Raw genomic sequence first — 17,146 nt, forward strand, 5'->3', positions numbered from 1 at the left:
AAACTTTCTGATCTTATGCTTGATAACTGCAAAATGCCTAAGTATGCAGACCCTGGCAACCCAGTAGTAACCCTCACCATTCAAGGGGTACAAGTGCAGAATGTCTTAATAGACCTAGGAGCATCCATCAATGTAATAACCAAGGAAGTAGTGTCCAAATTAAGCATCATTGGTCTTAGGCAGACCCCAACAATCTTGCAACTAGTGGATAGTTCTACCATCATTCCTGATGGTATGCTAGAAGATGTCACAGTCATATTACATTCATGGGAGTATCCAGTTGATTTTGTTGTACTCTCTCCAAAAACAAGTATTGGGGGCTACCCTATAATTTTAGAACGACCATGGTTAGCAATAGTAGATGGTTATATTGCATGCCGATCAGGGAAAATGACTATTTCAGATGGAACAAACACTAAAATTTGACCTTGTATTCTCCTCCTCAACCTTTGCTGTAGGATGATCAAGTTGTCTGGCCAAATATTCAGCAATTGATGATGATCTCACGGGACTCATTTTTAAGCATTAAAGAAGAAGATGATGTCATTTCTTCTATCATAATGAATGAGTACGGAACACAACCTGCGACATCTTCTACACAAGAGTATGTCTTAGAAAGCATTCTGCCTTTATCTGATGAACTGCATTATTCCAAGTCTGCACAACTTATGCATTCACTGCTGCCACACGAGATAGATTCACAACCAATTGTGCAAATTTCAATGGCTGAAAAAGTAGTCAAAACAACAATCATTCGAGGAAGAGAATTAAATATAATCAAGTCCTTATCTTAGGCACAACATCATGATACCCTGCAGCTATTACAAAAGCATCAAGATGCTTTTGCTTGGGAGTATACAGATATGAAAGGTTTGGATCCTGCACTCTATACCCATAGAATTTATATCAGTCCAGATTATAAACTTGTGTGACAACCTTAGTGTAGGATAAACCCAACATTAAGGGATATTGTCAAAAATGAATTGCAAAAGTTACTCGATGTTGGCTTCATATATCCTATTTTCGATAGCCAATGGGTGTCACCATTGGTTATTGTTCCCAAAAAGGGGGGAAAATGGTGAGTCTCCATAGATTATAGAGAACTTAACTCGGCTACCAAAAAGTATCATTTTCCATTGCCCTTTATCGATCAAGTCCTTGATAATCTTGCAAGAAAAAAATACTTTTCATTCTTAGACGGGTTCAATGGTTACAATCAAATATAGATAGCACCAGAAGATCAGGACAAGACAACATTCACATGTCCATGGGGAACATTTGCTTATTCTGTCCTACCATTTGGTTTGTGCAATGCACCCGCGACTTTCCAAAGAGCTATTATTAGCATTTTTTCTGACATATCTGCAGATTACTTGGAAGTATATATGGATAACTTCACCACATATGGGAAAACATTTGAAGAAGCCAAGGAAAACTTGGACAAGGTTTTACAAAGATGCAAAGACTACAATTTGTCTTTAAACAGTGAAAAGTGTTTTATAATGATGGAAGAAGGAGTGGTCTTCGGACACATTATTTCTCCTAAAGGAATTGAAGTAGATCGAACAAAATTAGAAGTCATACATACATTAGCTGTACCAACCAAATTGAAAGAAGTCATGAGTTTTTTAGGACATGCGAGATATTATCAGCATTTTATCAAAGATTTCAGTCAAATTGTAGCACCCTCATACAAATTGCTTTGAAAAGATGCAGAGTTTGTATGGGATTCAGAGTGTACAAAAGCTTTCTTGTAGCTTAAGGAAATCCTCTCAACATCACCAGTGCTTCAAGGACCAAATTGGGAGTTACCTTTTCATATACACACAGACGCTTCAAATCATGCCATTGGAGTGGTACTTGGCCAAAAGATAGATTCAGTAGAACATGCAATTTACTATATCAGCAAAAATCTTCAAGGAGCCGAGTATAATTACACGGTGATAGAGAAGGAACTACTTGTTGTAATTTATGCTCTAAATAAATTTAGACATTACATTACAGGATACCAAATATTTTTACATACAACTCTGCGGATAGCTTTGGAACTTGATATTACCCTTCCTGCGGCACAACAGGATTGCATGCTGCATCTCAATGAGTTGGATGAATGGCAAAAATTAGCTCTTCATAACACAGAATTAATTAAAAGTCAAAGAAAGCAATGGCATGAAAATTTCATTAAAGACAGACAATTCTCTATTGGTGATTGGGCACTCCTGTATGATTCATGATATCAGCATCACCAAGGCAAATTTCAAACTCGATGGCTTGGTCCCTATGAAGTCATTACAATTTTTAGCAATGGAGTAGTTCAACTATCAACAATTGATCCGGTTAAATTCAAACTCCTGGTTAATGGGCATTGCCTAAAGTTATAACATCCTTGACTGTGAGAGGGAGGCCAAGATAGGTAGACAGGAGGTTGGTAGGTTGACATCCAAGGATCTTGATAATCTTGTTTTGAGTGTCGTGGTCTGTATTAAAGAAGAAGACTCTACTTTTTTGAAGGTTTATTTTTTGACCCGAATTGTCTGCATAATGATCCAGTAGGCATTTCCATGCTTTGGCTTCCACCATTGAGGATTCATCAAAGAAAAAGGTTTTGTCCACAAACTATTAGATAACAGAGTAGGGAGGGTTGAGGTTAGTCTGATGCTTTTGACTTTTTGATTATCCACCAGATGTTGCATGTTCCTTCCCAAGACCTTACTAATCATTATAAATAGGTATGGAGAGAGGGGGTCCCCCTGTCTAAGGCCTTTGCTGGGGCCAAAGAACTCCCTCAAGATGCCATTGACAATAATATAATAGTTAACAATTTCCACACACTCTTTAATTAAATTGACAACTTTGTCATTGAAACCAAAGCAAGAAAGAGTTTTTATGGAAATGACCAATTAACATTATCATAATCTTTTGAGATATCAAGTTTCAGGGCCATACTCGCATTCCTTCATTTGTCCATAAAGTGGATGATTTCATGAGTTGAAATGGCAGCATCCAAAATTTTCTTACCTAGGACAAATCCCTTCTAATTGGTACTGATAAGTTTATCCAAGATTTACATGATCCTATTCACCAACACTTTGGAGAGGATTTTGTAGAATGTGACATATAGGCTTATAGGCTTGTAATCATTAATTGTTATAGGGGTGCAATGTTTAGGGATCACCACAATAAAGATTTTATCATGTTGTCTTAACATTTTACTAGTCCTAAAGAAGTCTCTAGCCAATTTGAGCACATCCACCCCCACAATATGCCATAATTCTTGTTAGTAGGCTAGGGAGAATCGATTTAGGTCAAGGGCTTTGTAATCATTCATGGAGAATGCACTTGCACTAACTTCATCATCAGAAACCCTTCCCAGAAGGTGCATATTGTCTTCAGTGATTGCCACACTAGGGATGTTTTCTAATAGTTGGTCATGGTACCTACTCGTGCCAGTGTCGATAGAGGCAAAGCATGATTTGAAAGAGTTGGTAGCCAAACCCCCAACAAAAATTCATCACTATAGGTTTCTCCCCTTTCATCTAAAGGGTATCAATAGTATTTCCTCTTTTATAATTTGTGGCATACCTATGGAAAAAGGTAGTATTCTTTTCCCCTTGCCTCGGTCATTGAACCCTCGAATGTTGCTTCTAATATGTTTCTTCCCAACTCATAAGTTCCTTCCACTCCCCTCTATACTTATCTTCCTAGCTTGTGCTAAACATCTAGTGGGGTGCTCCCTTTAGCCAGTTGGGCTTGAATGTGGGAAACTGATCCAGTTAGATTCTTCTTGGTAGAAAAGATGTCTCTAAAATTAAGCTTTCTATAACCTTTAACCTTAGTTTTAATTAGGTCTAACTTAGAAGAGAATCTAAACATACCAGTGCCCATTATGGGCATGTTCCACCATTTCTCAACCATCCTTTTGAAGGAAGGGTGGGAGCTCCATATGATTTCATATCTAAACAGGGGATGACCTTGAGGTAGGGAATCTTTCCATCTAAACATTAACTAGTTTTGATTTGACATGGTACATGGCAAGAACTTCAGGAGGGAGTTATTAGCAACCACCGAGGAAGAGGAGACAAGGAATCTATCCAATTTGACCTGTATCAAATGAGCTCCTTTGTGGTTATTATTTTAGGTGACAGGATTTCCAATGAGAGAGATATCCATAAGGTTGGTACTATCTATAAAAATCACAAGTTTTCCCATGCTATCACTATAGTTAACAATACCCCCAACCTTCTCAGAAGGGAAAAGAGGGGAGTTGAAGTCCCCTCCAAATAGGTTATTATCATAGGGCAAGAACTATTAATAGTTTTTTAATTCCTCCCATAGGGATTTTCTACCAGCCCTAGTGTTAGGAGCGTACACATTGAAAAGATGCTAATGGTTTTGATCTTTAACAAAAGAGGCAAAAAGGTATTTTTGGGAAAAGGAAAGGAGAGATCCCTTGAGTCTAGATGGGTTCTAGAGTGTGGAAATACCCTTGAGCCACCATTGGATTCAAAATAAAATAATATGGCCCCCGACCAGAGGTTATTAATGAATTTGGAAAAAATAGAAAAAGTCATTTTAACTTCTTGGATCATAAGGATATCCACCTTGTGCTCAACAAAGTACTTCTTAATAGAAAATTTCTTTTTAGGTTTGTTAAGCCCTCTTATATTCCAGGAGAGGAAGATCATTTCTTACCTACGTGATGTGTTTCTAAGGTGAGTTGCCTTCTGATAGCAATCTTCCTTGCAACAAATTTCAGGCACCTTGCCCTTTCTTTAGGTCTTCCTCTTGTAGAGTCTCCACCCGCATCTAGTTTTTCAATTGTCTTTTTTTTTAGTCTTTTTTTTAGCATTTTCCACTCCACCTTCTTCCTCATTAGTGTCAACATCCCCTAAATTTTACCTCCACCTGGTGCTAGAGATCATCGGCTAGCCCTACCTTGCAGTGAGTAATAAATACATGTAGAGATCATTAACACCCACTAGATCAACCAAGGTTTGATCAGTAGCTTCAACTAGGACTACAAGGGTCTCATCCAGAGAACCTTCTTTCATTTGGGTTTCCCCAATCACATTGGGCTAGAAAATTGAACTTGTGGTGCTTCCCACTTCTACCAACACCTCTTGGTTATCTAATTCATTCTTAGGGGACTCCTCAAGTTGCATAACCTCAACCACCAAATGGTCAAGATCAAAAAACATAGATTCCATAACAATAGGGGTTTATTGGATCCCATCCTCCAATGAGCCATCTTGTACCTCCATAGTCAATTTTAAATTTTCTCCTTCCAAGCTATTGGTAACAACCTCATACTAGGATTCAATGGTCTTAGAAAATTTTCCTTTAGTTGTATTAATGGCTCCAGTGAGGAGACATTTTACTTATCTTTTTGTTTCTTTGACTTATAGGTATCTGCAACATGATCCCTAGTTCTATAGTTTTGGCAAAACATAGATGTGTTTTCATAAACCAACAGTTGGATGTGCTTCCCAAACCTTGACTTTAGGATGAAAAAAGTGTGGAGGGTTTTATTTATAGCCACATTAATGAAGAATCTAGCAAACACAAACCTAGATTTAGAAAAAGTGACACTATCCATAACTATGAAATTTTTGAATGAGTCCCCAATCCAATTGTAAATTTTCTCATTCCAATATTCCAACAAAAGGCCATGCAACCTAATCCAAATGAGAGCCATGCATAGAAGATTGGTGGCCAGGTCAAAACCTAGATTCCATTTAGCCAAAGTGAGGGGGTGTTTTTCATAAAGTCATGACCCCACAAGGATCTTAGACAAGTCCTCAAGATTCATAAACCTGAAGACAAAAAGGCCACCTCATATAGTAGAGGTGGAAACACTGCCTTTCAATTTCCATTGCCCCATATCCCATTTCCTAACCATCTCAATTGAAGGTCAGAAGTTTAGAAATTTACCCACCTTAGCTAGATGAATATTTTCCATGGTTATGTTCACCATTGAGTAAAGGGTCCATATCTCAATCCCTGTATCCATGGTGGTAATTTTGACCAAGACCAATTCATGTATGATCTTAGGTGCTCCTACCACCATTGATTTCTAGCCAGTTTTTGTGGGTATCAAAAGGTCAGTTTTAGGACCCACAATCTGTGGGACACCTTCCTCTAGTAGGATAAGTGGTAGACCATTTTCAGCCTCAACTAGCATCTTGTTCATGCATGGCCCAAGTGGTACATGGCCAAAGGAACTAGTGGGGGAGGATGAATCTTGCCCAAATTCAGGCATCGGGAATTTCAAAAGAAAAAGGAGTGGGAAAGTTGCAGGTTGCAAAGCTTAGGTTACTTCATATTTATACACTTTAGTTAAATTAGTGAGTGGATATTATTTATTATAAGTTTACCAATGCAAGCGTAGTTATAAGAAAATAAATATTTAATTTTAATTTAGTTATATTTTAATAAGAGTTATAGTTGAGTTTAGTATATAATCATTAAGTTGTGATTATTTGATATTATGTGGGTAGAATTATATAGAATTTAATTAAAATTAAGTGTAAATTTGAATTATTTATAATTATACTATGAATTAAAGGAAAAATAAAAAATAATATTGGACTTAGATGGAAGTTAAACTAATATTGTAAAAATAAATTTGTTGTTATTATTTAATCTAACCATATATATTTATGTTATTAATTAAGTCATTTATGATTTGAGATTATTTAAATTAATAACATAATAATATTATATATTCAAAATTAATAAGATATTAAATATATTTAATAAGTATATTTTATTTTATGATTATTTTCTTTTGAGGAAATGCACATATAGGTACAATGTTGTCCTAGGTGGAAATTTTATCTTTAAACTTCTAAATATTGTTATAATTTTATACATTTTACTGTTTGAGCTATATTGTGAAAGATTATAACAATTTTGGTGTCATGGTTGGTTCATATATGGTTTAGGGTGCATCTATGGTTGATGTCACCTATCTTGATTATTATATTATCTCACCTTAAAAGGCATTGATCATTATTGTTTTGATGTTTTACTTGGTTGCCTTGTTTTTTCTTCTATGATTTGGATGAGGATATTGGTTTGTGTTTTACTCTCACATTGGATAGAGATGTTATTAATTTTTTGATGGTCACGTGTCTTGTGATATATGTTCTTTATTATGCTCCAACATTTTCTTTGGTGACTTTCATTACTTGATGATTTATGAGAAGTCTTTTTTGGTTTTAGTTTTTTATTTTCTTTGTTTCTTTCTTGTGAGCATTAGGGTAAGTTGTCTAAGTGTATAGAGGGGGAGTACCTTGCAATGGGGGTCAAATCCCTAAAGTAGTTTCTAGGGTAACTTATTTTAAGTTGTTTAATAAGTTGTAATATTAAACATTAAATGGGGTTTAAAATGAACTAATAAGACAATTGTGTTCCTCACTCATCTCTTAAGTGCTAGTATATTCTAAGATGGGAGTGGTGGAAGATGTTTGTTTCTCGCATGGACTAGATACAACATAACCAATAAAATTATTTGTGTGAGAGGTTATTAATCTACATAGAGTCACTATGGCGTCAGGTCCTAAGGAGACTATTAGGATAACATGAGATTTGACTCATGTGATGACACTTCCTATATTGTGCATCTTAGGTTTCCTGCATGTGTTAGTTTACCAATTGAGAGAGAGATCTTTTAGGATCCCTTGCCCAAGTTTTATGTTGTTGATTTTGTGGTTTTTTATCCAAGTGAGACCTAATTTTATCTCATCAACATGGTAGGAGTGAACCTTTGGTTCTACATGGTTAGACCTGGTAGTGATTCTATTACCATTAAGATTCTGAAGGACTTATACGAGTGTCAGATGATCCTTCTAGCAGGTGTTCTTTCATGTTCATCATTTTTTTAGACTTTCTCTTATCCTTTATGTTTCATATACTATATCATGTATCATTGTATTAATTATGATGTTGCATCAAGTATTCATTTATGGATGTGATATATTGTACTTATGGTTTATCTAATTAAAAAATTAACACATATGTGATTCTACATTATGAAACCCTTGAAAAATGTAACTTATGTTTTAATTTTTAATTATGTGTATGTAATATATTTTTATTGTATTTCTTTTGCATTGTTATCATTGATGTTGAATAAAAATTTAAGAAAAGAACTATCTAATAAATTTAGTAACATGTTTAGGTTAATTTCTCTTGAGTTTCTTAGCAAGGCATTACATCTAGTATCAAAGCTTGAGTTTCTACATTTGAAACTCTATTAATCATGTATGCCCATTAGCTGTCTAGTATATAAAACTTGGAAAATTAAAAACGTTAGATATATAATTTTCTAGTATTTGAGACTATTGTTTATGGCTCTAGTGGTTTGATATTAAACTTGCATGATTTCATTGGATTCTACTTGAGTGTTGTATGATGTATTGTGTGAGTGTTGACATTATGTGTGTAAAAACATATGATTGACTATGAGAATAGAAAAGATAATTCATTGTATTTTTATTAAAAGACATTGTGTATCAAATTAAAATAATATATCATTTATTATGATATATGCATTAAAATAATTGGATGTGTGTATTACATCATAGTAGGTCAATCGGTTCAAGTATCCAAGTCTCCAATTGAATTGTGCATTAGATGCATCTTACCTTAGTGGTTTTCTTTTGTGTTGGGTACATTCTCTAATGCATCCAAGATGTATTGTTGGATTTCATGAAATGATTATTCCTTTGATTGTGACTTATATTAGTCACTTTTTATGTGAAATATTTTTATGACTGACAATTTATTTTGATTTTTGATGAATTTGTTTGTATTGTGTTAGCATTGAATTTTTGAACTTTCTTATGTCTAGATTAGTCACATAACTCTTTTTGTTATTTATTTTGTGCTACTTGTCACAATTGATTTACTAATAAATTTTCCATAGAACTTTTATGATTTAATGATGGATTTGGTACTCTCTTGCTTGGGTTTTCCTTTTTGAATGTTGTGGTAACTACTCTAAATTTTTTGGTATTTTTTGCCTTGTGTTGCAATAAGTATTTTCTATATCATCTCCATTATGGACCTCTGATAGTATATTTAAGGGAGGACATATAAGACAATTGTACTATGTTTGAATGTTAAAAAAAAGTTTAGTGTGTGACATACATGTAGCATGAGTATTGTATAAACTAGGATTACATGAAATTCTCTTTTTTTTATTCAATGTAGATATGAATGTGTGCATTATACAATTAAATTTTGTGTCTTTTATGATGTTGAATGAATAAGAATCTTAGAACTATTTATGAAATTATAAAGTTGATGAATGTTTGATTACTGCCTAAACTAAAATCATATTTATCTTAGTGATTGGTATGCATGTCCTTTTGAGAATGGATAAATAGGGTGTGCCATATTAGTTCTTGTATAAAGTATAGTTATGTAATTGTGTGCTTCTTTGTTTAACATTCGTAGATACTAGTTTATGACCTATAATTTAAATCAAAGTTGTAAATGTTGGTTGCCAAGAGTAAGCCTAATTTAAGAGGGGAGATGTTAGGATTAATGACAGACATAAATAACAAATACATGCAAATATAAACAATATTAGAAACTAATAAATTGCACAAAAGAGAACACAAGATGCTAAGATTTAATGTGGTTCACCCAATCCCTGGGGTATCATGTCCACCAAACAGGAAGTCCAATATTATTAGGATCTAGTGATTACAACCTAATTACAATATGTAATCCCTTATAGCTCAATACTATTGAAAGAAGTAATTTTCGCATCAAAGCTTATGAAAATCCCTAACCTTAAGCCTAGGGTATAATTTAGTGGCTAATATTCGTAAATTGGCTAATTTTAGAATTTTTTGGCTAGTAATTTGGCTAATAATTTAAGATTTGATACAACCTAAATCACCATAGTTTTATAAAATTCAGTTCTAGAATATTTAAAATCGCTCAATAATTTATTTTATTGAAAAATTTAAACTCAAATATTCACCACAATATGTGTTACATGAATAGATTTGAGTTACCTAAATATAATATATTATTAGAGAAATTAAATTGAACTGACCAATAATTATCATAATTATTAGTTAATTTAGGGATATGTCACCAATATTTATTATTCACTATTGATTTAAAGTATATGTAACGGTTCTTATAACATTCCACAAGGTAAAAAAATGTTCAATTTTGATTTGTAATATTCCATGGTGATTAATGAACTTCCTATTATTATTGAGATTTATCAATATTTTATACAAAAAAAATTATGATTCAAAAATAATCACCAATATTAATCATATTTAGAATAAAAAATTGAGAGTTTCACCAATATAAATAATTTTGTTTCTTCAAAATAATGAAAGATTCGCCAATATTTTATATCTTTTTTTGGAGGCAACTTTCTTAAAGTTTACCCTGCTTAAGCCCTTTTATATAAGTTTTTTTGTGGCTTTAGGGTTAAAATTAGTTACAACATGTCGGTCATAAAATATTGAGGAATTGTGGAGTATGTACGAGTAAAAGCACAAACCTATGTCACTTTTTATAAAGGAAAAGTGATATCAGAATTTAAAGTCTTCAACTTTAACGAAATAAAAGTGGCATTTGTGCTTAGAATTTGAAGATGATGTAAACTAATGAACTGTGTAAAATTGGATGAAGTTTATGTCTATAATTTTTTTTTAAAAATTGAGTGAAAAATTTATTTATTTTTGAATTTTTAAAGTGTATTTTTTAATTTTTTAAAAATACTAAAAATATAGAGTTTTTTTCCTGTCAAACAAATATATGCAAATGTTCATATTTTGGTTTGATTTTGGAATATGTTAGAGTTAACATGTATACCTGGTGCACCGAAAAAGAAAAATTTAAATTCGGCTAATATTTTTGAAGTTATAACTGGTCAAAGTCAAAGTTATCAGAAATAGACAATTTTTTTCTCCCGTCAAACTTTTTCCATCAAATCTACATATTTTTTTTAAAAAACTACATATTCTTGAAGAAGACTCTCTCCTCTAGTGCACCATAAAAAAAAATTTAATTTTTTAACATGATTTACTATTTTTTTCTTATTTTTGAATAGACATCTTCCTGAATCTTAAGATACCTACTTGTAATATTTTCAAATTATAACATATTATTCATAATCAAAACTTTTTAAAAATTATACAATCATAATCGTGACTCCGAGAACTACAAAAATATATTTTTAGTTTTAAAAAATACTTCAATTTAGTAGGTCAAATTGGCCTTCAAAGTGAGATGTTTACAGAAGTTCTGACTTTTGCTTGTTTGGCTGCCACATAGGCTGCCACATAGACTATTTTGGCCGAAACTGTTTTGGTCGTAACCGTTTCGGCCAGAACTGGAACTGTTTTGGCCGAAACTCCTGTCGGCATGAGAAATCGCTAGCGGTTAATGTGACTATTTGATATAAAAAAATATTGTTTTCCCTTTTTAAAAAAATTAAATATACAAGGACAGCGAAAATTGGAAGAAGATTTGCAAAAACCAATTAATTTTGGAGCAATTTTCAACAACTGTTTTGCGAATTTAATCAATATTGCAACGGATCGAATATTTTGAAGGTGCTTTTTTTCTCTTCTAATTATTTTTATTTTTATGTATTATATATTGAACCATTAGCTGATATTTAGTGAAATCTAAATTTATTTATTTTTTTTCTATAGATTGAAATATTCAATTGGTAGTAAAAGGAAAAGATCAAGGAAATATGATAGAAAAAGAGATGACAAAATGAAAGGCCATACAAAACATGCTCAAAACCAACCTACTGAAATTCTTGAACATGATGAGATTCATGAAGAAAATGAAAGTAATGAAGAGGAAGAAATTGGCAGTTCTATTGATAGAGACAAATTAGAAAGCATAAAAATTTGATGGATTTGGATGAAGAACTACTTTTTAACCAAATTCCATCTAAAGATATGATAAATGATAACACTATCAAAAAGCATTGTCAGAACATGTGGGATGAATATTTCAAGGATAAAAGTATATTTGGACAGGCACAATTATTTGTGAAGTTATTTAAGAGAAGAGATATGAGACCTATTTTAGAGTTGTTGGGTGTTGATAACAAGAAAAGCCATGCCCATAATATTAATAAAACAATAGTTGAAAATTTGCAAAATGCTTATAACAAAATTGACAACACAACTCGAGGAGGTGATTTGAGTAATGCACATAGAGCATTGATGACTACTATATCTAGTAGAAAATTGACACATAGAAAATAGTTATGTGCAATTTTTGATGTACTACATATATCTAGAAGAACTATCCAGAGATACATCAAGAGGAGAAATATCCTAGATGATAACATTGAGAGCAACTGGGTGAATATTTGTAGAGTTCCTCAAAAAGATAGGATTTCTAAAGAAGTAAAAAGACAAGTTATTGAATTTTGGACCACACATTCTCGTGTTTCTTCCAACAAGCATGATACTATACAAATTAAAGATCAAGAAACAAGGGCCAAAATTGAACATCCAAAACATTTCATAGATATAACTCAAAGTGAACTTTTTGAAGCATTCAAACAAGAATTTTCAAATGTCAAAATATGTCAGAGAATGTTTGAGAGTTTACGTCCTTCCTTTGTACCCATAAATAAGATGCAAGAAACTTGTTGTAGAAATCATGTTGAATTTGGTCTACACTTGCAATCATTTAAAAAAGTTATGGCAATACTTGATCCTAATTTGGTCATCCCTAGCAGTACAACACAATTTGTGAGGTCCATATTATTTGATAAATTAGAAGATTCAGATGAATTAAAAGTGCAAGGCATCAAAAATCAGTGTGAAGATTGTGCAGATTTACACAAATTTTCTGAAATTATGCAAGTTGAGAATATAAATGAATCCACACTAGTTTCATGGATGAGATATGAATATGAGACATACCAAAATAATAGAGGCGATGAATCCAAAAAAATTGTATTGAAGGAGAGTGAATTGCATTATGATGAGTTCATGGCCAAGTTTCGTCCATTGATATATCCACATATCCAACATTGTCATGGTGCACGATGGCAAGCTAAACAGTTTCGTGATTCCAAAAATTGTTTTCCACCTGGTTGTATACTTTCAATTGTAGATTTTTTTGAGAATTATACATTTGCACCTCATACAGAGCTCGAAAGCCAATATTATCATTCTGAACAAGTTGCAATATTTGTGCAAGTGACCTATAGACATGCACAATTTGAGGTGGATCAGATAGAAAGATTGGATGAAAATGAACGCATCATCATCAAAGAGGTTCATTTCTATATTAGTGATGATAAAGTTCATGACAGGAGTTATGTGGCTCATTGTTTTGCAATGTTCTCTGAAGATCTCAAAAATTGTGGAATAAATGTTTCAGAGCACTGGATTTGGTTTGATGGATGTGCAGGTTAGTATACACGAAATAGTTACACATTTATTTAACTTTATTTTAACTTGTATTTATTTGGACATGTCTATTTCTATTTGATATATCTACTTGGATAATTGTAGATACTTATCATGTTTCACGTTCACAGGACAATTCAAATCTGCAAAAGCATTTATTTGGTTAGCAATGCAACATGCTAGAACCAATGTTAAGTTTTTATGGAATTTCTTTGAAAGTGGACACGAAAAAGGGGAGCATGATGGAGTAGGAGCATGTATAAAATGTGTGCTTCGACAACATGAACTTGCAGGTAAATATATGCATATATTTTAAATTTTATATATACATGCATATTTTATGTACATACAGGGAATAGGATAGAGAGCGCAAATCAAATTGTTGAATGGTGCAAAGTTCATTTTGCTACTCGAGATACTGAATACAATAAGCGTTACTTTTGGGAGGTGAAAGGTGAACTAAGTTATATTTATTTTTAATGTCTTTTTAAAATCAAGTTGAGTTTTTAATTAAATATTTATTTTGAAATATGACAATTAGTTTTTGTATTTGTAACAGATATAGATCGATCTAATCCTTACAATTGTCAAACGATTCCTAGAATTAGAAGTTTACATCAAGTGATGACTACATGAAACCATAAACCTCCAGTACTTAAAGTAAGAGAGAAAACATGTTTTTGTGATGACTACGTTAAGGACAATGTAGTGAGTGCATGTGAAAATATTGGGAATGGATATGTTTCACATTGGGATTTGAAGGAGATAGTTAGAAAGCCTCCTTTTGAAGATGTTGACATTGACATTGACATTCATGATCCTGTATATTCAGCTGATTATGAGCGCATTTCTGATTTAGTTGTGGCAGGTTTGTGTGCATATATACATATATATAAATTAATATACATGTATATTTGTTTTAAAATTAATATATATTTATCTTTTTATATACATGCAGGAGATATTTTTGCAGTTCAAGCCTTACCAAATAATGCAAAAAATGTGGACTATTATCTTTTAAGATGTACAAAAGCAAAACACAAGTTGCTAGAAGGAACTATAGATGCTGATGAACAGTCATATCCAATTGGATCAGTTGTTATTGAAGGAACATATTATCAACAAACAAGGGTAATTGGTAGTGGTATTGAATTTATTGAATACAAGCCTGGAGAAAATGTTTTACACTACAATAACCATGTTATAGCAACCAAATTATAATTTGAAGCAGTACAAAGAAAAGGACGTCGTGGAAATCAAAAGTGGAAATTGCCTATTGAAGAACATGAAAAACTTCTAGAGATAATAAAAAGTAGAGAGGATCCTAACAATACATTGTTTGTGGAGCTCTAGTTTACCTATGTACTTATTGTGGAGCTCTAGTTGAGTTATGCCTGTATAGCTCTTATACTTTCATATTTAATATTGATAGGATATTTGCTTTATAAATTTTTGTACATTGGATCATTTATCTTGCATATGCAAAATTAGACATGTATTGTTATTTTTATTTAAATTCAACATGGATATCCCATTTAAGACCAAGTCTCTTAGGACCTCCCCTTAAGACAACCTTTTTAGTATTTGTATGTATTTGTATGTACATATAATCTTTATATGTTCTTATATGATACATTCTTTATGTTTGTATATAATCGTTATGTTCTTACATGTCTATGTTATATGAACTATGTTACATATTACATGTACATTATATTTTATTAATTAAATGTTGTTAATTATAGTTAATTAAGAATGTATGTCATTAAATACAGTTAATTAAGTCATTAAATAGAGTTAATTATTAAGACATTAAATATAATTAGATTAAAAATAGTTAATTAGATTAAATATAGTTAGTTATAGTTAATTAGGTTAAATATAGTTAATTATAGTTAATTAAGGCATGCCATTAAATAGAGTTAATTAAGTCATTAAATAGAGTTAATTAGTAAGACATTAAATATAATTAGATTAAATATAGTTAATAGGATTAAATATAGTTAGTTATAGTTAATTAGGTTAAATATAGTTAATTATAGTTAATTAAGGCATGTCATTAAATATAGTTAATACATGATCTACATTAAATATAATTAGACTAAATATAGTTAATTATATAGTTAATTAAGACATGTCATTAAATATACGTTATATTGTTATGTACATCGACCATTAAAATTATATAGTTAATTACACTTAGATTAAGGCATTAAGATGAATAACTATACATAAACATGTAAACTTGAATATTGAAAATATGAATAACATATAGAAACATGTGCATAACACATACATAAGTTACATAAAAGATGAAGACATCAAAAGATCAATAAAATAGACATCTACATTAAAAGATCAATAACATACATGTGCATATATCTAGAGAATATAATGTACCCATATCAAATGTATAAAAATAGATCATGTAGATCAAATGTCTGGAAATAACATATATAAAACATCAAAATCTCCATATAAACATGTATCTCGAAATAACATATAAAACATCATTTAGTGTCCATGATATAAACATGTATCTAGAAATAACATATAAAACATCAAAGTGTCCATATAAACCATGTATCTGAAAATAACATATAAGACATCAAAGTGTCTGGATATAAAATGTATGCATATGGAAATAACATATAAAACATCAAACTATCCATATAAATATGTATCTAGACATAACATGTGTGTAATAAAATAAAAGGCCACATATGATCTAATCAGCTACATCCCCCCTCCTGATCCTGGGCCTTGTCCCCAAAAGGGTCTATCAGCTACATCTGAACCCTGTGTCAAATGATAACAAGTGAACCATTTAATTATGTGTACAGACAAATTATATCAAGATCTACATGTATATAAATCATATATATATATATATATATATATATATATATATATATATATATATATATATACATATATATATATATATATATATACATATATATACATATATATATATATATATATACATATATATATATATATATATATATATATATATATATATAAATTGTAACATACCTGAGACTCACGATGTGTAGGATCTGTCTGTGTCTGCAGATCAGCAAAACGTAACATACTATCACTCAAACCCTATAACACATACACAAACACACACATATACATTAATTTAAACATATAGACATATTATATACTATAAAAAAAAAATCTAAACATATAGAGATATTTACCATAGCATTATGTAATGCTCTGCCGATTTGATTGATATCTGAATCATGTAATGAAAAAATAGTATCAGCATCCAAGTCAATAGTGCGGCCCTGATCTGAAAGCATGGAAGTAAATAGACCAAGCTGTATGGTGCCACTGAGATCCTGAGTAGGGGAGGTGTTGTAGGGTCCTGAGTAGCTAGGGCTAGTGCTGTAGCCTGGGCCTGTGTAGCAGTAGGAGTAGTAGAAGGTGCAGGAATGTCCTCCTTCCTCTATGAATCCTTTGGGACTGCTATACATGACAAAATATGTCTAATCTGAGAGCTCATGTCATGAATTAGAATCCCTGAGAGTGTAGATAATGCTCGATATGCATCTAAAAGATCAGATGCTAAATATGATGCCAAAAGATGCAATGCATCCACCTCTAAGACTGCAGAAATGTCTACAGGAGAAGGTATGTCTGCAACTTTATAATCATCATCAACAGGTGTGCTAGATGATGCAGCTGTGTGAGCAGTACCTCGAGAC

At 31.8% G+C, this 17,146-nt stretch overlaps 1 long non-coding RNA gene across 1 annotated transcript; it reads right to left on the reverse strand.

Moving 5' to 3' along the window:
- Nucleotides 1–15,940: 15,940 nt before the first annotated feature.
- On the reverse strand, nt 15,941–16,587 carry LOC149575112 (uncharacterized). Its single transcript, XR_016359671.1, has 2 exons — nt 16,467–16,587; nt 15,941–16,226 (listed from the first exon to the last, which is right to left on the reverse strand). It is a non-coding gene; the product is annotated as an uncharacterized LOC149575112 (long non-coding RNA).
- Nucleotides 16,588–17,146: the final 559 nt, after the last annotated feature.

Source organism: Cupressus sempervirens, chromosome 2 (genome assembly GCF_028749045.1).
Source record: "Cupressus sempervirens isolate cs-2001-9-10 chromosome 2, ASM2874904v1, whole genome shotgun sequence".
NCBI classification, from domain to species: Eukaryota; Viridiplantae; Streptophyta; class Pinopsida; order Cupressales; family Cupressaceae; genus Cupressus; species Cupressus sempervirens.